This window comes from Tupaia chinensis, unplaced genomic scaffold, assembly GCF_000334495.1.
Source record: "Tupaia chinensis unplaced genomic scaffold, TupChi_1.0 Scaffold000368_1, whole genome shotgun sequence".
NCBI lineage: Eukaryota > Metazoa > Chordata > Mammalia > Scandentia > Tupaiidae > Tupaia > Tupaia belangeri.
Genome location: NW_006159865.1, coordinates 2152782 through 2178035, shown reverse-complemented (window position 1 = coordinate 2178035; position 25254 = coordinate 2152782).

Here is a 25254-nt window from a genome sequence, read left to right as displayed (position 1 = left end):
AAAAAAAAAAAAAAAAAAAAAAAAAAGAGAAACCATACTGTATCATACTGTTACAAAGATGTACAAATCAGAAATTATGATAATAACACAATTTTAAAAAGTCTGTTAAACAGTATGCTAAAATGTAAATATAATTGGCATGTTTCCTAAACATATTACATATAAATCATTGAATATCATGGAACATTTCAGGGAACTCATAATTCAGAGGAATATCCTTTGGGAAAGACTCCTCTCAACTCGACTTTTGTGACTTCACTTCTGTTTTCTGATTCAGCTCATCTCTGAAGTCATTATGCAATTACTGGTTTCCAAATACTCTTACATTCTGATCCCTTACCAACAATGTCATTTTCCTTTCTATCATCTGATTAACTTGAAATAGGTGTTTAGAAACTCAATTAAAAAAAAAAAAACCTTCTTCAAGAAGTTTACCCTTCTCTTTGCTTTAATATTCACCTCTGAGCTATGTTTATTGTGTGATGTTGTTAATTGTTTGATTTCTTTGTCTCTGCTGTACATTCTCCTGAACTGTAAGCTCCTTGAGGAAAGGCCCATGTATTGCTCAAGTTCATAGCTGTAGTGCATAATAGTGTCTGGAATGTAATGGCTACTAAAGGAAAAAAATACTTTTGAATACTAGAACAGGTGAATAATGCCTGGTTCTCAACTGTGGCAGAAACAGTCAGTGTACCTCCTACACATTTTAGCCTCCATTAGCAATTAGGTTGAAGATCCATATGTGACCCATTCTGGCCAAAGGGTTATGCAGGTTGCATATTAGGATCATAGAACCACAAATGTGAGCATTCTGGTTCTGACTATTTCTGCATAAGGAAGAACTATTTTATATCAAAAATCAGATGAATGGTAGCCTGGTGCTCCCTGCTGCTTTGCTCATTCCACCCACCAGGACACTTGGACCTGGTTTCAGCAGGCCTCTTTTCATAAGTGCACCCTCACCTCCCAGTTTATTTTTGAAACTTGTGACACTCCAGCCTGTGCACTGCACTGTATAATGCCTGTGACTGGATCTTCTTCACTAGGTTATATTTTCTTAGCTTTTCTCCACCTCATCAAGATCTAAAAGTTTGGTAAAGGAGTTAGCCATCTGAAGTTAACTGTACAAGCTTTATTTGTTCTGATCTGGGAGACACAGCCCTCTAATAGGGAAATACCTGGGAACTAGAGTTGAACTTCCCTCTTCTAATAATATAGAATCTACTTCAATAAATAGGAAATAGTGAATACTGTATCAGATGACCAATAAACAGAACAGACCTCAAAGAAACATGAGAAAACAAAGAGATAACTCTTTTCCAGTGAGCACAGTAGTCCCTCACCAACAATGGACAGCACAAAGAAATGAACAGAAATGTCAGAAGAAGAAGAACTCTGAACATCCATAGAGACAAAACTAAATGAGATACAAGAGAAAAACAGACTATCAATTCCAGTAATTGAAAAAATCATTCCAGGACATGAAGGAGAAATTCCATGAAGAGATAAAGACTCTAAAAAAGAATCAAACAGAACTTCTGGAAATGAAGAATACAATTCAAGAAATTAAAATCTCCCTAGAAAGCATTAATAGCATTAACAGCAGATTAGACCATGCAGAAGAATTTCTGATCCTGAAGACAAAATCTCCAACATAGATCAAACCACCAAAAAGAATGAAAAAAATAACAGCAACAAAGAAAAATGAGGATAACAAATGGGAAATTCTAGACACCATGAAATGCCCAAATATCTGTATAAAGGGTATTCCAGAAGGTGAAGTAGCTGCTAAAGGCATGGCAAACCTCTTTCATGAAATCCTATCTGAAACTTTGCAAATCTAGGGAAGCATGGAGAGATTCAGATGCAAGAATAAAAAGAACTCCAGATAGAATTAACATAAAAAGATCCTCCCTCTGGCACATCATGGCCAGATTAGTAAAAAATCAAAGACAGAGACAATATTTTAAAAATGGCAAGAGAGAAACATCTAGTTACTTATAAAGTTTATTCTACTAGGCTAACATCAGACTTCTCAACTGAAACAATACAGGCAAGGAATGAATGGGAAGATGTATTTAAAACATTAAAAGGAGAACAATTTCAACCAAGAATACTATATCCATCAAGATTATCTCTCAAATGGGAAGAACAAGTAAAAGTATTTTCAGATAAACAAAAACTGAAAGAATTCACCAATACCAGACCAGTTCTGCAAGAAGTAATACACACACACACACACACACGTGTGTGTGTGTGTATATATATATATATAAAATCAGATGAAAAATACATAAAATAAAACTTTATTGTGTTAAGTCACAAAAAGTCCAGAATTTAGTCTTTACTAATGTATTATACCAGTGCTAACAGAAATTGAACACAGGCAGGCATGAGTAGCTTAGAGACTTGTATTTTTCTTTTCTAAAAAATTATTTAAGAGACATAGACAGGTGCCAAGAATTTGCTTTGAAATTCCCTCTTGCCTGAATTCTTTTTCATTTTGGTCTCTAAGAAGCTGCTAGAATCCTATCTCCCTAGGAAAGATGCCAGAAAAAAAAATAAATAAAGGCATGCTAGCAATAACTGCTAGATTTTACATTGAACTACCTAATTTGACTTATTTTATGTAGAAAGAATGAAACATGTAGAAGAGATGACAGAAATTTCAAGAAAATACACAATGGTTTTAAGAAAAAATAAGTATATGATAAAGTGAATGACTGAAGACTGGAAACAAAAAGCATATTCTGTGAATAATTGCTCAGCCTGACCCTTGTTTTACCTAGGCAGCCTGACTTGAATCTCTAAGACATGTCTTTTGGATTAATCTGATTAGCTAGGATGTCATGCCCATAACTCTAAGAGACAGAAGAATCCTTTTTTCTACATTTATGGAGAAGTTGAGAATGTAGGGCTTCACTTCATAAGCATAGTGACTGTGAGAAATTTCAAGGATTTTATTTTTTGATCTGAATTCTTAGTTGCAAGTAGCAGAAACTGATTCTGAGCTGAAAAGGGATTTATTAGGAGGATATTGTGTACTTCCACAGAATCAGTGAGAAGGGAGGAGAACCATACTCTACAATGACTGGGAGACGCAGAAACAGTTTCTAAGGATGCCTTATTACTGTGTACTGTCACAAATCCAACTCCAGAAATAGTGATTATCTTAGTGAGGAACAAAAAAAATCAGTATCTTCACCATGATAGAAAAAGTCCAATGCAATCAGTTGGCTACACAATAGTTACTTGATTTCCCTGTCCTTATCCTGAAGAGATATTTTTGTACATCAAGACTTAGAGTTGGTTATTATTGCTCACAGTTGAAGCACTCATTGGTACTATGAGGTATTGACCTTTGTCAGGGAGATTCCTCTATCTATTGTCATTGCCACTTATTTTATGAATTCACTGGCTAAAGACCAACTAATATGTACAAGGTGGATTGTCTGACTTTTTAAAAAGTTTCTTTCTTTCATGAGAGAGAGACAGAGACAGAGACATAGAGTGAGAGATAGGCATTCCCCAATAGGGTCTTCATGATCCACTTCTAGTCTCAGCTGGTCCAGATCATGGCCATGCACCTACTGTGATATGGGAGGTCCTGGGACAGGAGCCCAGGACCTTTCCCACTTGAATCCAGTTGTGTTGCTGTTGTACCACTGCCTGGCCACCATGAATTGTTTGATTATTAGGATTTTCCTCCATAGTGAAACGCTCTGGTAAGGATTCACATGAGACATAAATATCCACACACCTTGGGTCTATTCTGAGAGGTCCACACATGTTTCTCAAAATTTCTTGTGCTAGTTCTTCAATCTTTAGTTAAACTATGAACTCTTCCGTATACAGTGGTTTTGAACCATATCTTGAAGTTCTTTTTCCTGTAAAAGAAAACAGTGCTACTTTTTGCTTGTGGTAGATTATAGTACCTGAAGTTCTTTTTCCTGTAAAAGAAAACAGTGTTAATTTTTGCTTGTGGTATATTATAGTACATTCCCTTTTTATAAAAGGATTATATAACCCACCTGTAGAGAACATTGGTTTGGCTTGGCCATGTACCATGATTTGACCAATGTAATGTGAGCAGACATAACCTCATAAAGCATCAGGTGGCCATTAGGAGCTTTGACTTTAATCTCTTTCCTTTGACATGAAGTGCAGTATCAGAGGTAGGGGCTGCTTTGGTTATTTTGTATGTAGGAGTAAGAAAACATGTAGAGAGACCACCAGTTAGCATAATGGCCATGTCACTGGACTCCCATGTAGTTGACTGTAATTTGAGCCCTGGACCTGGTGGCTTAAACTCACAGCAGGCGCACGGGTGTGCGTGCCTAAGATCCCGAGAGGAGAATGGAGGAGAAGGGATTATGGCATGGCCACCCCTCTGGGGGTGATTTCTCGCTTTCTGTCTCTCTGTCTCTCTCTGTCTTTCTGGTGAGTGCTCACGCCCTATAGCGAAAACCTCTCTTAAAAAAAAAAAAAAGAAAAAAGAAAACACATAGAGCAAAGCTATAGTTAACTCAGAGCCAACATTATAATGAGCCAAAAAGTAAATCTTTGTTGTAAACCACTCATGTTTTAGGGTTGTTTGTCACCAGAACTTCCTGAGTGAAATGTGATGAATATTAGGATTAATGTCCTACCCATGGAGAAAGTCCCTATTGTCTTTTATGCCACTCTTAAGTAGGATTAGGAGGTCATTCAAAGTCTACTTCTGATTGGTGCCAGCACTGGTGTAGAACTGTGGCCTGGAACTGCCTATGAACCAAGTTTATGGTTTTTCTTCCTTAGATCACTGGCTGGGAGAAACTCCCTAGGAGGCCATAAGTGAGGGATAACGAAGAGGTGGCAAGATGATGAGTGAGTATTCAGGGAATGTAACCACTGAGGCAAATTACGTGTAATTTTAAGATCTGTCTTAACTCTATTTTTATCTCTATACATATGTATGTACATATATACCAATAATTTGATATATATAGATATGTGTCAATCACTTGATGATGACTTTGTTGCATATGCCTGAGTTTATGGTACATAATGTTACACAGAGAAATTACATGGTTAATTAGAGCCTCACGGTGAAGTATTAGATCTTTATTCAGGCCGATAGCAAACCAAGAGATGTTTTCCAGAGGACAGTAGTTAAAAAGGGCATGTTTGTCCCTAAAACTTAAGAGTCTCTGTAGAGCATCGTTAACTGCCATATGCTTATCAGGTCCTTTTAGATCCGCTTCATTGTAAAGATCAAGTGTCAAAGTCTACTTGTTCTGTAGCTTGGATCAACTAGACAATCTTCACTTGTCCTTAACTTCACTTAGTCACTGGAGTCAACAGGAAATGGTTGGAATAGCACTCTGAAATGTGGTATTTGTCTGTTTGCTTGTTTTTTTATTTTAATCCAAAGAGTCTCACCGATCACTGTGACTTTTTCTTCATGAAAGGAGGCTCAAAATAAAGCAAGTTTCTAATACTCGAAGGGGATATTGCAGTATGTTATAGAGCTCCAGATCCCAGAAACTGCACTAAAGAGTGAGGCTTCTGGGGGAACCAGCAGTTAGCGTAATGACTATGTCGCTGGACTCCCACGTAGTCGACCGCAGTTCGCGTCCCGGACCCGGTGGCTTAAAACTCACACCGGGTGTGTGTGCGTGCGTGCCCAAGATCCCGAGAGGAGAATGGAGCAGAAGGGATTGCGGCATGACCATCCCCTCTGGGAGGTGATTTCTCGCTTTCTGTCTCTATGTCTCTCTCTGTCTGTCTGGCGAGTGCACGCGCCCTATAGCGAAAAAAGCCTCTCCAAAAAAAAAAAAAAAGAGTGAGGCTTCTGTTTTTCCATGACATTTATTGTTTTTCATTAGTTATGCATATGTCTGTGTAAAAGCCTAGATCACCTACTCTTTTTTGTTTTATGGGGTTCCATAGAGTGGATTAGAGTGTTACTATGTTTTTTTTTAATTTACATTTAATCACTGTACATCTTTATAGTGTACAACATGGTTTTTCCAAGCATGAATATAGGGCATATTAGTCAAGTCAAAGACATTACCATATATATTATCATCAACAGATAATTTTTCATTTTTTTGTGTCTCTTAAATGTTTTATTTTCCCCCCGAACCTCTCCTTTCCATCCTATCTTACTCATCCCCTTCTATACTGTCTCTAGTATCTGCTGTTGCTTGCCTTGCCATTATCATGTTTTTTTCAAAAAAACTTTCAGTGAAATTTTTTGAAAATGTTTTGCTATTACCCAACGACTCTGAGAGTTATGAAAATACCCTTTAGGAGGAGCAGGCCTCCTTTTTAATTTCCTTCAGGCCAAGTGTGATTCCTTACAGGCATGAAATTAAAAAAAAAAAAAAACAAAAACAAAACCAGAATGACCAAGCAGTATATTTAATCTTTTGTAGTCTGTGGTCAACATTTTTGGGATCTTAGAATCACTTACAAATCCAATTAGGTTTGTAAACCTTCTTCCCAGAAATATCATAAACATAAAACTATATAGATGCAAGAGTTTCACTAACTTGGTGAAGCTCATTTATAGAAGCCCAAAGACTCCAATTAGAATCCATGCTCCAGAAATCCTGGCAAAGGTATATGTTTAAATGGGAAGGACTATAGTTGTTTTTATGAGGTTTGGCTTAGGAGGCTGAAAATTATTATTCACTCTCTTGAGAAGTAAGGCTGCTTATTTCTTTCTGTGACATTTCTTTTTTATCACTGTCAATATTTTGCTCATGGGTGCTTTTTTCCTTCTTGAGATTTAATTATTGTAATTCTTCACTATGTACACACTCTATGGGAACAAACACGTCAGGTAAGCTCTTCAAATGGAGCCAGATGCTTTTTATCTAGTACCTCACAGAGAAAGCAATATTTTTACAATTATGGAAAGATAAAATATTTCCCTTTTGGAGAGCTAATATTTGTTTTGTTTTGTTTTGTTTTTGAGAGATTTTCACTGTAGGGCGCGTGCGGTCGCCAGACAGACAGAGACATAGAGACAGAAAGCGAGAAATCACCCCCCAGGGGGGATGGTCATGCTGCAATCCCTTCTCCTCCATTCTCCTCTCGGGATCCTGAGCACGCATGCACACGCGCCCAGCGTGAGTTTTAAGCTACTGGGTCCGGGACACGAACCACGGTCGACTACGTGGGAGTCCAGCGACATAGCCATTACGCTAGCTGCTGGTTCCCTTGGAGAGCTAATATTGACTATAGTAAAGTCATTGTGTTTTCTGGAAGCCAGGCAATACCAATATTGGCCACAAATATTGGTATTTTGACCAAACTTGGTACTGCTAAATATTGGGTTTGAATTTATCCTAAATATACTGAATAACTAAAAAAAAACCTGGCCAGCAATCATTTACAAATTCTCTGAGAAATAGCAATATCTGAACATTCAATTTATTAGTAAGGATAGGCTAGTAATTAAAACTAATTTAATTTCAATAAATATTAAAAACTTACTATGGGGCTTATGGTTTAAATAAAGCCATCAGAATCTTAATAAATGACAAAAATTATTTTAAAAGCAGTACAAGAATATATGGTCACATAAGTAGCAAACTGAAATGCGTCAGCATTTGAGCAATTAGTGGGGGTGGGAGAAGGGGGGGTAAGAATAGAAAACTCATTTTACTTTATCATTAGGAACACTACTCTGTGCATGGTTCAGAGATGATTATATTTCAACCTCAAGGAAGGCAATTCTTACCATAGAGTACTACTTACTGTGTTGTGAGTGGAGTAATAATAATTAAAACAGTGTATATTGGTTTTTAATACTTAGACTAAGTGCAAAATATATAAATGTTTCAAATCAGAAATGTAACAACTTGACAATGGAAAAGTAAAAGTATTCCTGATTGAAATAGAGAATGAGAAAGAGAACGAAAATTGGAGAGATGCTAACATTGCCAAGCACCTTATCTTATCTACGTGGGGAGTAAAGAGAGTCCACCTCTAGGTGTTGATAAAAGAACATATACTGTATTTATGATCTAATCTTATAAAGGTTGTAAATAGAAAAGCTAAAAGGAATGACATGAACACCATGTGTTGAGGTTTGGGGTGAAATAATAAAATAAATCTTCCATCCAAGTACTAACCAGGCCTGACATTGCTTAGCTTCTGAGATCAGACAAGATCATGCGTGTTCACGGTGGTATGGCTGTAGACAAAAAAATTGAAGACAATCGTAGACAGCAGAGACAGTGTGAGAAGAAGGTGGGAAAGGGCAGAGGGTCAGACTTGGGGTAAATATATGAAACTAGAAATGGAAAATTATTGATGATAGCATGCTTGATTAAGTCACTGTGCACTATATTCTAGATGGGAAACCACATTCAGTATGTTGTGACGATGCTTAGGGGATGAGTGTAAATTAATTAATTAAAAAAAAAGTTTTAGGAGAAAAAAACACACAAAACTGTTTTTATTAAAATTTTTAAAAATGTGTATTTGATGACTGCGGTAAGCTATCTAGTCCCTGCTAGGTGCTACTTTATAGTATATTCATTCTACTCACTGAGGTCTATGCCTAAAATCAGACTCGTATTCATGTATAGGTATATATCAGCTGCGCTTGCTATTGGAAATATTTAGATTAATTAAGTTCATTAGCAAATCAATTAAATGGGGGGAAAAGGCATAGAAAGCAACCATGGACACCAGAGAAAACGTGGGAGGAGGGTGGGACATGGCAGAGGGTGAGAGACAGGGAATCAAAGATGACAAAAAATAAAGCAAAATATACAGGACACAAGAAATGGAAAATTATTTGTTGATGATAACACATATCTTGATGTGCTTGATTGAGCCAATATATAGTGTATTCTGGATGGGAAATCTCATTTTGTATGCTTTAATGATGTATAGTAAATGAATGTAAATAAATGAATTTAAATAAAAAAATAATTCTTCAACTGTAATAGCAACAAGGAAATAAATGCTTTCTAAGTTTTAGACAAAGAATTTGTGGTATAAACATGTAAGGTGGAATGTGGAGATAATCCTTTAAAGAATTGAAGACACAAATTGTTGAAAGTGGTTCATTCTAAGGAGGAGGGCAGGGAACGGTTTCTTTTTTTGTTGTTAGCCTTCGGGATGAATTTAGTATTTAAACTTTGTGCATGCTTTAATATGATAAAAAAAATTTAAAAATGAATCAGCTGGTGAGGAGAGAATAATGGATGAACTAGGTTTTCTGACTTGGAAGAAGCCATTGCAATGTGCCCACTTGCTACGTGACTCTGGTAATGAAGCATGTGTAGACTGAATACTACTGACCAGATTGATCCTTTTATTGAACTGTATGAAGCCTTTGATTCTTTCCATTTTATCCTGATAGATTCTCGGTTGTCTTAGGACAAGAAAAAATGTGTAGCCAGGTACGTTATTAAGGCAGATGTTAAATTCACTGAAAAGACTACTTAAAAATTATGGGAGGAAGTGACATCGTCAGAATAGTGGAATGAAAGTTTCAAAAATCCTCTCCTCCATGAAAGCAAAGACATCACTGGCAAAAATAGTAAACCAATCTTTTCAAAACTCTGGAAATTAACCAAATGATTGGGACAACTCAGGGAGTAATTATTCAAGAATAATTCTGAATCTTTTTTTTTTTTGGAGAGGTTTTTGCTATAGGGTGAGTAAGCTCGCCAGACAGACAGAGAGAGACAGAGAGATAGAAAGTGAGAAATCACCCCCCAAGGGGGATGGCCACACCACAATCCCTTCTCCTCCATTCTCCTCTTGAGATCTTGGGCACGCACACACAGACGCCCGGCTTGAGTTTAAGCCACCGGGTCTGGGATGCGAATCGCGGTCGACTCCATGGGAGTCCAGTGACATAGCCATTACGCTAACTGCTGGACCCATTCTGAATCTTTTTAAAAACTATTTTATTGCCAGAGAGACAGGGAGAGAGAATAGCACCCAGTGTGGTGTGGTCACACCATAATTCCTTTTTCTTCTATTTCTCCTCAGGATTTTGTGCACATATGTGTTGATACCCAGTATATTTTCCAAGGGTCAAGATTCAATCTGCAGTCAACCATGTGGTGTCTAGGTCTTCATTCACTATGCTATAGGGCTGGCCCCAACATCTTAATCCTTAAAAGAATAGCCGACTTTGTAGAGTTTTAACTTGCCCTAGTCCTATCCCCTTTTTATCAACTTATGAAGATGAGTAGTTTTATACTCATGGTGAAAGACAGTAGTTTAGGAACCTCTGAAGCAGCAGAATGGGATTGGAGTTCTTAGGAGTCCCATACCCATAGAACTGTCATTATTTGAGCTGTCTGTAAGTTCCTTGGAAAATCTACTTGCAAGGCTTGTCTTTATTTGATGTGACTCAAAGCTGGCCCAGTGAAAACAAACTTTTCCCTAGGGGCATCTGTCTAAGACAATCAATGGATATTATTAAACATTGCAACTAATAGCAGTTGGGGTAAATAAGAAACTTTCTGAGAAACTTAAAAGGGAACCCTTGGGGGTTTCAGCAGGTGCCATAGTGGTTAAGGGTTCTAGACTCCCACATGGTCAACTGAGGTTCAAGTCCCAAACCTCAGGCTTTCCCTCTCTCTCTTTCTCTCTCTCTTTTCTTTCTCTCTCTCTCTGTGCCACTCTGGTCAAATTTAAAGAAAGAAAGAGAGAGAGAGAGAAAGAGAAATAAAGGTCTTTAAAAATAAAGAAAATCTTGGAAATGAAATGTATATAGAGAGCTTTGAAAAGCTTCAGTATATTTCATGGGAAGACAAATACATACGTAGGACTTTGCACAAGTCCAGGTCTGTGAATGGCCAGGAAAGAACTGACAAAGCTCTAAGCTCACACTTCAGGCTCACCTTAGGCTCTGTGAAAGCAGGGGGTGGAGGTTAAGGAAAAGTAGCAGACCCCCTGAGTGTTAAAGATGTGACTCAGCACACAAAGAAAGGCTGGGAGACTTACTAATTTCAGGCATTTAAGAAAATCTTTGTCTAATCATGATACGATCTTTACAATGAACTTGGCAGAGTCTCAATGGCTACACACAACAAAGAGTTAAATTAGAATTACAGAATGTGCAAAATTAACATAAGAAGGTCATTAAACAAACATGCCGCAATGATGACAAAAATAAAGAGGAACAACAGAAAACTCTGGGAAGAGGAAATCTGATTTTCAGAGGTGCCATCTTGCATTATTTAAAATGTCCAGTTTTTAACAAAAATATGAGACATACAAAGAGACAGGAAAGTGTGACCCATATCGTGGGGAAAAACATCAATATAAACCATCCTGGAGGAAGCCTACATATTGTATTCATTAGATGGAGATTTTAAATAAGCTATTTAAAGATTTTTATCGAGAATGAAAATTTAAGGAAGTAAATCATGACTAGGAAACTAAAAATATAAGAATGGTATTTTGATGCCATCAGGTGGTGCAGAGTTTAAGGCAGCTGGATCCAGTCTTGGACCCAGTGGCTTGAAAAACACACCAGGCATGTGTTGCGCATGTCCCAAATCCTGAGGAGATAATGGAGAAGACAGGATTGCACTATGGCCATTCCCCTGGGAGATGATTTCTCACTTTCCATCTCTACTTATCTCTCTGTCTCTCTCCAACAAGCACACATGCCCTGTAGCAAAAAAAAAACAAAACAAAAATGAAGTTTCACCAAATAATGTCAGTAAAGAGATAACAATTGTGAACAAGAAAAAAATAGAAATTTTAGTTAAAAAATGTAATAACTGAAACAAAAATTCACTAGAGGGGCTCAAAAGCATATTTGAGCCAGCAGAATAAAAATCAATTAACTTGAAGATACTTGAATTGTGATTATCTAGTCTGAGTAAAAGAAAAAATAATGAAGAAAAATGAACAGACTCTTAAAGACTCTGGGAATATCATCAAATGTAACAACACATACATAATGGAAATTCCAGAAGGACTAGAGAGGAAAAAGCAAAAATAAATTGAAGAAATAAAAATTCTTGAAAGGAAAATTAAGCAATTAAAAGGCATTTAAGTTGGAAAGAATGAAGTAAAATTCTCTCTCTTTGTTTTGCAAGCACATGTGCTTGCAAGAGATAGAGATAAAGAGACAGAAAGAAAGAACCCCCAAGGGGGTGGCCATACCACAGTCCCTTCTTCTTTCTGTATTTTGTGCACATCACACGTGCACATGCCATGCACCCAATATGTTTTTCAAGCTGCTGGATCTGGGACTCAAACTGCACTATTGGCCATATGAGAGCAAGTTATCTTAACCTTCATGCCACCTGTTGGCCTGTAAAATGATCTCTTTTTACAGATTGCATCATCTTCTAGAAAAATATAAAAAGTTTGGGCTGGCTCCATGGCCTTGTAGTTAAGGAAACTGGATCCCATATGGCTGACACTGCATTTCTAGTCTTACACCCATTAGTGTGAAAACATGCCAAATGCATATACATATGTACTCCAAATCTCAACAAGTTATAGAGATGGAGAAGAAATTGCAGAATAATCATTCCTCATGGGGGTGCTTTCTCCATCTCCCTTTCTCTATTTTTTTCTAGAGAAAGCTTGTCCTCTGGCAGAAAGGAAAAAAAAATTCTAAAATATGATAATAAACATTAATCTGTATATATACCAAGATAGTCACTCCAATACATAACTGAAACTAAAAGATAACTGAAGTGGTTATACTATTAATAGAGAAAAATAGATTTCGTTTTTGGAGAAGTTTTTGCTATAGGGCGCGTGCGCTCACCAGACAGACACAGAGAGACAGAGAGACAGAAAGTGAGAAATCACCCCCCAGGGGGGATGGCCACGCCTCAATCTCTTCTCCTCCATTCTCTCAAGATCTTGGGCACATACGCACACGTGCCTGGCGTGAGTTTTAAGCCACCGGGTCCGGGACACGAACCATGGTCGACCTCATGGGAGTCCAGTGACATAGCCATTACGCTAACTGCTGGTCCCTAGATAAAAATAGATTTTAGGACAAAATTATTATTAGACACAAAGAAGCAAAGAGAGATATGTTATACAATCAAAGTTAAACCAATCAAGAAAATATGACAATTGTAAATATAAATGCTCTTAACAACAAGGACCCAAAACCTATGAGAGTGGAGATTGACAGAAGTATAGGAATAATAGAAAATTCAGCAAGGTTTAAGTCCTGGACCTGGTGTCTTTAGAAACACCCTAGGTACATGTGTATGCATGCCTCAAATCACAGAGGAAGAGATGGTGGAGAACGGGTTGAAGTATGACTCTTCATTATGAAGGGTGCTTTCTCTCCCTTACCCTGTCTGTCTCTGGTGGGTGCTTGTGGCCTCTAGAGATTAAAAAGTTCTAAATAAATGGAAGAGTACATTATATTCATGGTTTGTAAGACTTAATATTGTTAAGACTGATATACTCCTGAAGTTGATACATGGCTTCCATGTAGTGTCTTTCAAAATCTCAACTGCTGCTTAATTTTTATTTTTTTATCTTTGGTAGGATTTGGAAAAATGGAAAATTCATATGGCAACATACGGAGGCCCAGAATAGCCAAAAACTCTTTTAAAAGCACAAAGTTAGAGGACTTATACTTCCCAATTTAAACATTACAAAACTTAGTACAATAATCAAGGCTGCGTGGTACTGTGTAAGAATAGACATAGACACCAACTGAATAGTAGTGAGAGTCCATAATAAATTATATTAAATATAGTATTTGTGGTCATGTGATTTTTTAAAGAAGTTCATTTAGTGAGAATGAGGAAGAGAGAAGTACCACCAGCAGGGTTTCACGTCACAAGTCACTTCCCCGTTTTCCCCGCCGCTCTTCAGCTTTCCTACTTACTCAGGATCAAGGGCGTGCATGCCTTGTATATGCATGTTGAGCCAGGAACCAAACCCACCATATTCCATATGGATCCAGCAGTGATTGAGCAGTGTGTTACAGCTGTAAACCTGAGCTAGACTGTTCATTGATTTTTCACAACAGTGCCAAGACAATCCAGTGGTGGAAAGAAAAGTTTTTCCAATAAATAGTTCTGTAACAATTAAATATCCACGTGAAAGAAATGAAACAGGATCCTTACCAAAAACCACCCACAAAAATTAACTCAAAATATATTAATGACCTACATAGAAAAGGTTAAGCTCTAAAATTTTTTTTATAGAAAACGTAGGTATACACTTTTGTATCCTTGAATTAGGCAAAGACACTTTTTTTTTTTAAATATAATGTCAAAAGAACATACAACTAATGAAAAAAAAATAGGAATTTGATTTCCTTATAATTCTTTTGGTCTGTTTGGACTGCAATAGCAGATGTCATAGATTGAATTGCTTATAAGCAACAATTTATTCCTTACAGTTCTAGAGATTGGGAAGTCCAAGGTCAAGGTACCCTTATATTTGTCTGGGGAGGACAAACTTTTTTGTCCTTAGACAGCTGTCTTCTCACTGTGTCCTAACATGGTAGAAAAGGCAGAGGAGCTCTCTGAAGTTCCTTTTACAGGGTTACTAATACTATTCAGGAAGACTCTATTCTCTTGAAATAATCACCTCCTAAAACCCCACTTCTTAATACCATCATGTTGGAGGTTAGAATGTTAACATGTGAATTTTGGGAGGACACAGACATTCAATATGTAGCAATAATGAGAAATTTCTGTGCTTCAAAGGACACTATCAAGAAAGTGAAAGTCAGTCCACAGAATGAAAAAAAAATTGCCGATTATCTGTAAGTAAATTGCATCCAGAATGTATAAACACCTTTTAAAAGAGCAATGAAAAGACCAAGAAGTCAATTAAACTTTATACAATAAATTTAAATGAACATTAATCCAAAGAAGATACCTAAATGGCCATTAAGCACATGAAGAGCTGATGGAGGTGACTCACTACTGAAGAAATGCAAGTGAGACCACAGGGGGTGCTGTTGCATTCCACAATACTAGGATGGCTGTTATCAAAACGGTGGACAATAGCAAATGCTGGTGAGAATGTGGAGCCACTGTATGCGTCAGAGTTTGTGGATTGATTTGATTTTTTTCTGTTCCTTTAAGTACTTTGATAATTCAGGAGGATAATGAGGGCCTCGAGAAGGGAATTTATACTTCTTAAAATAAGGCAGGTGAGAGTCCGAGTGATTATTGGAAGTAAAAGAGGTCCTGTTTGTACTCCCTGTTGGCGAACTGGGACATAGGGGTTGCAAAGTGTAGAGCTAGGAGATTGAGAGATGATGGAATATTAATGTTTTCTGTTCAAAACATTTCACCTACCAAATGGTAAATAATATATGACAATAAATGGTACAATAGCATTGCATATAATATGCTTTTTTTTGGTTATGATGTTTTACTCAAAACAGTTAAGAAATGGTGCTGCATATGGTGACGGGGTCATTTCTGTTCTATCATGTTGCCTGATAGTCACTCTGTTATCAGATTGTTGGCATGATGTTGTATGCTGTCAGAGAGCCGGACGTAACATTTGAATTTAAGTTGTACCAAGCATAGGAATCTCATTAGCTGGCCAAGGCATGATGAATCAGATGCCATTAATATTTCAGGAAAGTATTATTTCTTTTTACTACTTAGGTCTTTCCTTTAGACAAACCACAGAACTTAAAAATCAGTACTGTGACAGAACACAGCAGCCTCTACTGCTTTTCTTCCTCTCCTGGCTTAAAAACAACCAACGCTGGAGCTCTGGTGAGGGGGGTGGGGACCTGCTTTTCTGGTGCCAACTGCAATTACAGCAAGCTCATGGGGAGCAGAAGGAAATGCCTGACCTTCAGCAAAGGCCTCTGATTGTGCAGTGAAAAAACAATGCTGCAATTTTATCTTTTCTAAAGGCCAGCGATAATGTCTTTTGTTGTTTCTGGAGGTTTTCTGGGAGGGGAATTTGTGGCAAGTACTACCCTGGGATGATAGGACATTTTAATGGCATAGTGATTTTATATAGGCCTGTAAGGGAATTATGAAGTTTTACACAAATCTTTTCAAGTACTTCATAACTATTTTTTTAAGTCCATTGTCAATACTGACTTACCCTGACTCTCTTCCAACACTAGAATCGAATCAGGAGGAATATAGGTCTCTGGGAAATTTTTCACATAATTAAACATTGGGGAGCTTCAAAGAGATTGATTCAAGTGGATTGATCAGCATGCATAATTTTCTAAACATTACTCAACCAAGTTTCATATGTATAACCTTTACAAAATGCTGTGCTGTATGTTTTCCTTTGCGGAAAGCCATGGTTGCTGAGTTCTTTGAGGTCATACACTATGATAGGAAGCTACACCAGGGATGTGCTCTGTATCAGGACTGGGCCTCCCAGACGATCACAAAATATGTCAGTTTAAAATAGCTCTACTTGAGGAATGGCCAAATGACATATATGAAAGGGAAAAGTCATGCATGCGAGGAACTGAAGTGCTCAACTCAAAGGAGTAGAAAGGGCTTTTCCCCTCTCCTTTCCTCTGTTGCTCTGTCAGTCTTCACAGCTGTAGTTATTTTTAGAATCTTATTCTCTAAATTGATGCCTTGCTATTGCCTTTATCTTCCTTCATATGACCGGTTACAAAGTCAAGCAGTACATTTCATGCATAGGAGTAGCCAGGATGTTTACTATGGGTATTTTCATAGTTGTCCATTAGCCAAAGCTCACCCATTTATGCCAGTGAAATGCAGCTTCAAAATATACACCTGCAAGTTAAGGCATTTCAGGAAGGCATAAATAAATAAAAATAATGATTAAAAGCCATCTCCTTACCTTTTATTGATTAGGGTGTGTTTGTGTGTAGCTGTCAGATATCAGCTAGCTCTTTCTTACTGTCTAGAGAAGATTGTCTCAAGTCATAAGTATCCTATCCCGTAGCAGTATCCAAAGTTTCTGAAAATTTTCAAGGATCTTTTGTTTTATAAACATCTTTTACTTTTGGGGCCGTTAAGTGGCATGGTTGACCATGGTTCAAGTCCCAGATCTGGCAGCTTACTTTTTCATTCTCTCTCTCTGTTCCTCTCTGGTCAAATTGAAATGAATTATATAAAAAATAAGATAAAATAAAATAATTATTAAAAAAGAAAATTAAACAAAAAACCTTAATTTTCAAAGTTTCCGAACCTCTCTTTATGAACCCATGTATAGTCCCACAAGTGCTAGCACAATTCTCTACCATTTGGACATAGACACAAATCTTTGTGCTTTTAAAAATGTCCTTAAAAGCCTATTCCCACAAGGCAATTTCTATGCCTCTAGATGTAACTAAAGATTGGGAAAAAGGATGGTCTTGACGATTCAGAACTGGTCTTTAAAAATTTTGTAGAAAATATGAATTTTGAAAATACCACATTCATAACCATTTACTCATTTGCATATATAATATATTTGGTGATTCATAGCCCCTGTTTTCCTATTTTCAGCAACACAACTTCAAGTTGAATACTGCACATTCTCTCCCCCCATCCTTTCACTCAACCTACCACCCCACCCCTCCCTTTTTCCTCTGTCCCAGTTATGCAAGAGTAAATCCAGTTTCTTATTGTCTCAAACATGGTAGATCAACAGCCCTGCACGCTTCACACGTTCATGCCCTCAGTTTTCACTTACTTCTCTAAGTGGCACATTGCAAATAAAGATGCTTTCATCCTTAGAAGACGGTCTAAAGAGTGTACATCAGTTTCTGCTCCTGTCTTTTATCACTTGATCAGCCAGGACTTTCTGGGGGTCATTACAAAGGTAAATACTCAGCAGCAGTGATGTAATTTTGGTGAACATCAGACTCCCTTGGGGAGGTTGTTGGGCTTGCAGTTGCCTAGGCCCTGGTTGGGAGAGTCAGAAGGTGTAGGTATAATTAAACCCAGGATAATTTCTGAGTGTGATGTTTAATGTGTTTAATTTATGGACAAGTGCCAATGAATTCATTCTATACTCTGTAATTCACTCTCTTGCCCTCGAAGATAAACTGGAGATATAATCTTTCTATGTAGAAATACATACATATGAGTATATATGTAGTAAATGTATACATAGATATATATTGTTGAGATGTTTATATATGTACAAGGGGTCTTTAAAAATTTTGTAGAAAATATATATTTTGAAAAAACCACATTCATAACTATTTACTCATTTGCTTTACTTCTGATAATAGCCCAATTTTTTTTTTTTTTTTTTGTGATTCACAGCCCCTGTTTTCCCATTCCTATCCCACTTATCTACCCAGACGTATTGGGAATTCCATTGGATTCCAGTAGAAGTGACTTCATTTCAAGCTCCAAAAGACAAAACTGAGCTAGCCTTGGTACCATGTTATCACAAGAGCAGTAATAATACATGGATAGACTAATAACCCATGGTAGAAATTTTAGAATAAATCAGACTCAATTCGGATGTTTTGTTTGAAGAACTGGGAATGTGAGGTTGTTTTTTACTTCCATTGATTTAAAATTCGAGATGTGGGGAGCTTGGAGCTGGTGAAGCCGTCACCATGAGTCAGTAGCCATGAAATGGAAAAACAGAATCCTAATGACCTGACTTGATTTCTGATACAGCTATATCTGACACTGAATCTACCATCGGGAGTTACTTACATAAGCCAGGAAATTTGTTTGTGAAGTCTTGCTAGTGTACGTTGGATTTTTATGCCATTTTTTAAAATGCCATTTGCTACAGAAGTCATCCCAGTTTTCTTTCCTAATTTATGATAAATGCTATGCAAATGTACTCATGTGAGAGAAATGTGCTATACAGGCATAGCCATTGTCTTGGTCATCATTTTTAGAATCCTTTTTCCCCCCATTTTTATTATGTGCTTTTTAGATTTGGGCATTCTCTAGATTCTCATTTTTTTTAAGCATTCTGTGTATTCTTTCTCTAAGCTGACACACCTGCTTCTTTAGATCCATTGGCTTCCAAATCTCTTTAATCTTGCCTTTCTCCTTAATACCAGACCCGTATTTCCACATAGATAACTTTCTGCATCTCAAAACTTTATTTTTAAAGTGAAATCTGGCATTTTTCCCTTCAGAATCAGTATTTATTTTACATTCTTATCTCTGTTATCTCTCCTGATGGAACTGCTCTTTGTCCAGTTACCAGGTCTACAAACTTTTGAGATTAATCACGTTGTTGCATATGTAAGTTCTCCTTCTACCCATTCCTCCTCTTCTTCTTCCCTCTCCTCCCTCTCCCTTCATGCCATTTCATCAGTGTAAAATACCTTTCTTGTTGAAATTGTCTATTCCTGTTGAAATTCTGCTTCTTCCTCAAGGACCTGTCTAAATGTTGTATTTTTTGGAAGCTATTGTTTATTCTGTCAGGTTGGCATTAATTTTATGTTTCCCTATATTTTTATATAGAGTTAAAATGTTCTCTTATTATAATATTGGACTATTTGATGGGTAAATAGTCTTAACACCAATGTGAAGATACTGTATAAGTGAGTTATATTTAAACAAATGATAATTTGAATCACTAATCCTCTCTAGTCCAGAGGACTCCATTGACTATGGTAGAGATTGAGATAATCTTTGACTTCTCTTTTTCCCTCACCCCCTTGTCTAACCATTTATCAGGTGTAAGTCCCAAATGCCTCCAACATTTATCTGTTTTTATTTATTTTATAATACCTACTTCAAGTCACCAAGATGTGTCACCCTGGAACTCTGTAACAGAAACTGTTTTCACAGTACTTCTTCTTCCATCTCTTTTTCCATTTTTTTTTTTTTGGCATGTTTTTCTGCAAGGCAAACCTAACCACATCACTCCCATGCTTACAGCCAATTAGCATGCCTGAAACCCAAGGGTCATTTTGACAATTACTTTCCAATTGCAGAGACTCCATAAAACTTACTAGTATTGGATTTCTTCATCTGAGGAACAAGGTGGAATATTTCTTTTTTTAGTGACAAGGATACTAAGTGATGGAGACAGAGAGCAAGAAGAGAGATGAGGGAGGAAGGGCGAGAGTGAGAAGGAGAGAGAATGTCACTAACACTGTTGTGTCTGCCCTGCATAATCTGGTTACTGGGAAGGCAATTAGCATGCAGATCAGCTGCACAGTGTCCTGCCTGCATTATCAAATGAACACCAGCTTTCCAAGCCCTTCTCTGCTTCTTCACAAATCCACATACTTTCTGGCTGCTCTGACACAGCCCCAGTTCAGAATTCATTAACTGGAGATTTAGGCCATGAACAAAAATGATTGTGCATGCTCATGATTAATGAGAAAGCTATTTCAAAATCACAAGGCACCATACCGGCTAACCATTATTAATTATTTTTATCACCATTATACTGAGAAACCATTTCATCATACCAGAACAATTGTTCAGATTGGCTGGCCTGGGCAGGAAAGTATACTGTGTATCATTTTGAAAAGCAAGTATGTTCTGATGTTTTTGATTTATGAAGATAATCATAATAAGCATAGCCAACAGTATATGTTTATATTAAGTACCCCATGGGTGTGATTTATTTTTGTTTTCATATACTGAATTCTCACAGTGCTCTATGAAGTAGGCATGATTACTATATAATTTCATAGAGGAGAAAACTGAGGCAGAGGGGTTAGGTCACATACAGGTGGTAAATGAGAGAGCCTGGATTAAAACAGGCAGCCTCAGAACCCACACTTGAGGTCTTACCCTATACTGTGTTAGAAGAAGGGACTACATATTAAGATGGCTCTTTGTTGTCATAGTCAGTAACACTCTATATACTCAATACACTATGCTGTGTATTGAGAACGCCTACTATGGTCTGTGGGTTGACTTGATGCTATTGCTGTGCATGGTTGCTACAAAAGAATCAATGTATCCACCCCCATGATAAAGTCAGTCATTAATATTTCCTAAGAGATTTAATAAAATCTAGTTGATTCTAGAACTTTTAAGGATCTAATTTGAGGTAGGGAGAATAAGAATATGGTTGTGGAGCCAGCAGGTGGCATAGTGGTTAAGATGCTGCACTCTCACATGGCAACACCAATTTGAGTTCTGTCTTACTTTTTCATTTTCTCTTCCTCTCTCTCTCTCTGGTGAGAACATGTACTCTGTAACAAATTAAAATTAATAATCATAATAAAATAAAATTAAGTAATTCTTAAAAAAAGAATGTGGTTGTAGGTAAGTAGATTACCAGAAAATGGGTTCTCCAAGTAAGAAATGAGAAGAGAAAGGCATCAAAGATAATTTGAGAAGAATTTGACTGTGAAAGTTAGCATGGTGGTTCGATGTGTTGGGTTGGAAATCACACAGAACAAATTCAACTCTAGCTTAGTCATTTACACTGTGAAGTTAGGCAAGTTTCTTTAACATCTTGAAACTTTAGTTTTGTCATGCATAAGAGATTAAACCTTCCAACCTGAAGGGGCTATTGAGTGGATTAAATGAAATGAAGTTTATAAACTATCCACCATAGCTCAAAGTGGATAGTAGGCACTATTTAAGTGAAAGTGCCTTCTAATGACAATGAAGACAATGATGCTAATGAAGATGGTAAATATTGGGTTCACAGTTGACTGGTTTGGGGTTCAAGTCTGTATCTCAGGTCCAAAAGAGAAGCAGAGTAGGTCTATGAACAAGGGATATGGTAGAATGCCAGGCAGCCAAACCTGTCATACCTAGTGGACCCAGGTCAAACAGGGTACACCCTGACTTTCCATAGGGATCCTAGAGCCCCAATCTACATTGCTCTTACATAGGAAAGATGGAAGACTTTGCAGATACCAGCCATCACTAGAGAAACATTGACTAAAGTATTGCCACACACTGGTTGGGCCATATCTGGGCCATATACTGAGTTCATATCTACATAATTACTACTTCTTTCAAGGTTAAGCCTGTGTTTCTGAGAATACCTCTATCTCTGTAGTTATGGGTTAGTTAACCACTGGGAAAAATGTGAGGTGATTTGCAAGGTAGAAACAAAGAAGAAGCCATCTTTTTTTTGGGATATCATGACTGCCAGATACAGTGTCATTGTAGAGCTCCCCATCAACTCACTTTTGAGGTTATGCAGCCAGATATGTTTCCTCAGAATGTCCCATGAGCTCTCTTTCTTCTACCCACTCTTGTGCTTCAAGCTGAAGTTAACGGTGGCCATTTCCTGGATCTTATAGTTGCAGCTTCCAGACTTTCACTTTTCCAGCTCTTTCCATATTTATGTAAGTCCTGATTTCTATACTAAACCCTCTCCTACCATGATATTGCAGTAGTTCTGTTTTTCTGATCAAGCTAAAAATTATACAGCCTATTACTCCTTTATCACTTGAGTGGTGCTTGGTTATCTAGAGAACCGGTTGGAAATTTTTTTTGTTAAATGGTGATAGTAAATATTTTAGCCATCATGGGACATTCAGTCTCTGTTGTAACTACTTTACTACCAAACCTTGCTGTAGTAATGAAAAGCAGTCATAAAGGATATTCAACTAATGGGTGTAGTTGTAGTTCAATGAAACTTTATGGAGAATGACATTTGAATTTCATGTACTTTTCATGTGCCATGAAAGACTGATATTTTTCCTTAGCATTTTAAAATGTAAAATCAGCCAAGTGCGATAATATGCACCTATAGTCTTAGGCACCTAGAAGCTGAGGTAGAAGGACTGGAACTCATCTTAAATAAATGTAAAATTCACTTAGCTCTCAGGCTGTACAAAAACAAGTGGCAAGCTGGTTTTAGCTGTAGTTTGGAAATACCCAATCTGGAGTAGGGAGGATGAAATCACTGAGATCTGGACATAAGCCTTTGCATAGGATTTTCTATGAGATATTGGGCAATTTATTTCATCACTCTTGACATACACTCTTAAAATGGCACACTTAAATTAACACTATAGAGTAGGGTTGTTGTGAGGATTAAGTATGAACATATGTAAAATCTTTTGCTGATGTTAATAGGTGGGCAGACAATTTATGGCCTCCTCTTCATGACCACGTCTGTGCTTCGGGGAGCTACCGTTTGGTGCTTACAACTTACTCACACAATTAAAAGGGAACTGGGTCTGCAGCCATTGAGATTTGTATTGGTTTGCACAGGGGAAGTAAAAGGGCAAAGGAACAGTGGGGGAACTCCTAAGGCTTTGCAAAATATCTACCACAGTTGAATTAAATATAAGAATATATATACAGAGTGCTTATCAGCAATTTGGTCCCCAACTAAATTGTTATGAGCAGTTCCTTCTGGTGCAACAATGAGGGTTAGGAACAGGGGCATAGGGATTTAAAGGACAGAAGAAGCAAAAGAATGGAGAATACCAATTTCAGTATGTGATTTTTTAAAAAGTTTTTTAAAAAAATAAAATTAAATTTTATTTTAATTTTATTTTTTTCTCTTATCTTCTTTCTTTTTTCTTCTTCCTCCTTTCTTCTTTCTTCTTTCTTCTCTCTTTTCTCTTTCTTCTCCTTCTCCTCCTCCTCCTCCTTCTTCGTTTTTTAATTTGAGCAGAGAGAGACATAGAGAGGGAAAGTGAGAAAGCAAGTTTTCAGTTCCAGGACTCAATCCACAGGTCGGTCTTGTGGAAGTCCAGCGCTTTAACCACCATGCCACCAGCTAGCCCCAATATGATTGTTTTTAAAGGTGAGATTCTGAGTGATATCTACTTTTTTTGATGTATGTATTTCTCGTCAAATAAAATGTTAACATCATGATGTGGGAAAAGTGTTTAAAAAGTGGAGCTACTTTCATAATTGACTGAGTAGATACAGTACTATAAAATATATAAACCCATCTAAAAAATTGTAAAAATTATTCTAAAGGATTAAAAGTAGTTTGTCTACTATTTAACTTTTAGCTTTCATTTTAAATTACCTGCTAATTGTCCATCTTTCTGCCAAAAACTATACATTTCTGGAGAACAGAGGCTATCTCTGTTTCCATGGGACTCAGAATGGCTTTTTGTTCTTTAAATTGACAGGGTACCTATATCTCTTTCCTAGATAAAATAGAAGTAAAGCATCAGCATTCTAGAAGGCCAGACCATCAGTCTTCTTTGTGTCTGATTGTACTCATTTTTTTTTCCTTGCTAACTTTTAAGGAGGAGAAAACATCTGGAAAACTGGCCTGACAACACAAAATAATAAAGCACTTACACTTGAGGCAGATGGTTCTATCAAGCAACATCTGGGGCTGAATATCTACTGACAACAAGGGAAACTGTCAAAATATTTAAAGACCATCTAAGTCATTCATTTCCAATGATGTCTTCATCCCTCCTGAATATATGATTCAAGCAGAAGATATCGATCGACTTTCCACTCTGTGCATAGAGAGTCCTTGGGTTCTTTCGTCCACTGGAAGTGAGAGTTGACCTCAGTGGTAGGTCCTTAGGTGGACCCAGCGTGAGAGCATTTGCCTGAAAAGCCTTTTTCAGATGACCACATCTTAGAAAGAAAATGCTTTTAAGAGATCAGGTTTCAGTGTCTTTAACACTATCTCTTGCTGGAAGCCCTAATCTGCCTTTCTTCATAGGGATGTATCTTCTATTTTTAAAATCATCTTCAAGTGCCCTGTTAACATCGTGGCAATGAAGCAGAATGGTGAGAAACATGAGACATTTCACCCTAGAAGGCTTAGCGTTGCCGAATAATGGCTTTGCTGAATTAGGGCAAGGAAAGGAAGGCAGGATGAAAGGACGTCCTAAATTAAACCTTAATGTAGATAAACTCTTGGGTAAGATTCCTAGGTGCTTCTCACCGGAAGACACACCTTTATTGTATTTGGGCTTTCACATTTTCCTGGGCAGTTGATATTTCTCTGGTATATATTGGGTTATTGAGAAAGTCAGGACACATTTTTGAATAGAAAAATGTGTCCTGACTTTCCTGACAGTCTAAGGTGATGAGTGTTTTCTCTTAGATAAAATGAACCTATGGTATATTTTCTATTTTTTTCTCCCAATAAGAAATAGCTTCTGAAATTTCAAAGCTATTTCTTATTGATATAAATAACATACTTCTCTCTTTATTTAAGAGCAGCTTCCTTAGGGATAAGAATAGATTTAATATTTTAGAAGATATTTCTTATCTATGAAATGGGGACTAGAAAAGTGTACAACTACCAGCTTGGGGAAAGTAATAAAGAGGCTAGCCACTGGTTGAGATGTGCACGCAAATAAAACTTTAAGCCTTCACCAGTTAAAGATGTGGGGTACCAATTCCTCACTCCTGTGTGCTGTGGAAAATCCTAAATGAAAATCTTAATTTTTAAGAAAATATTCTATAGAGCATATGTGGTTGCCAGATATATATA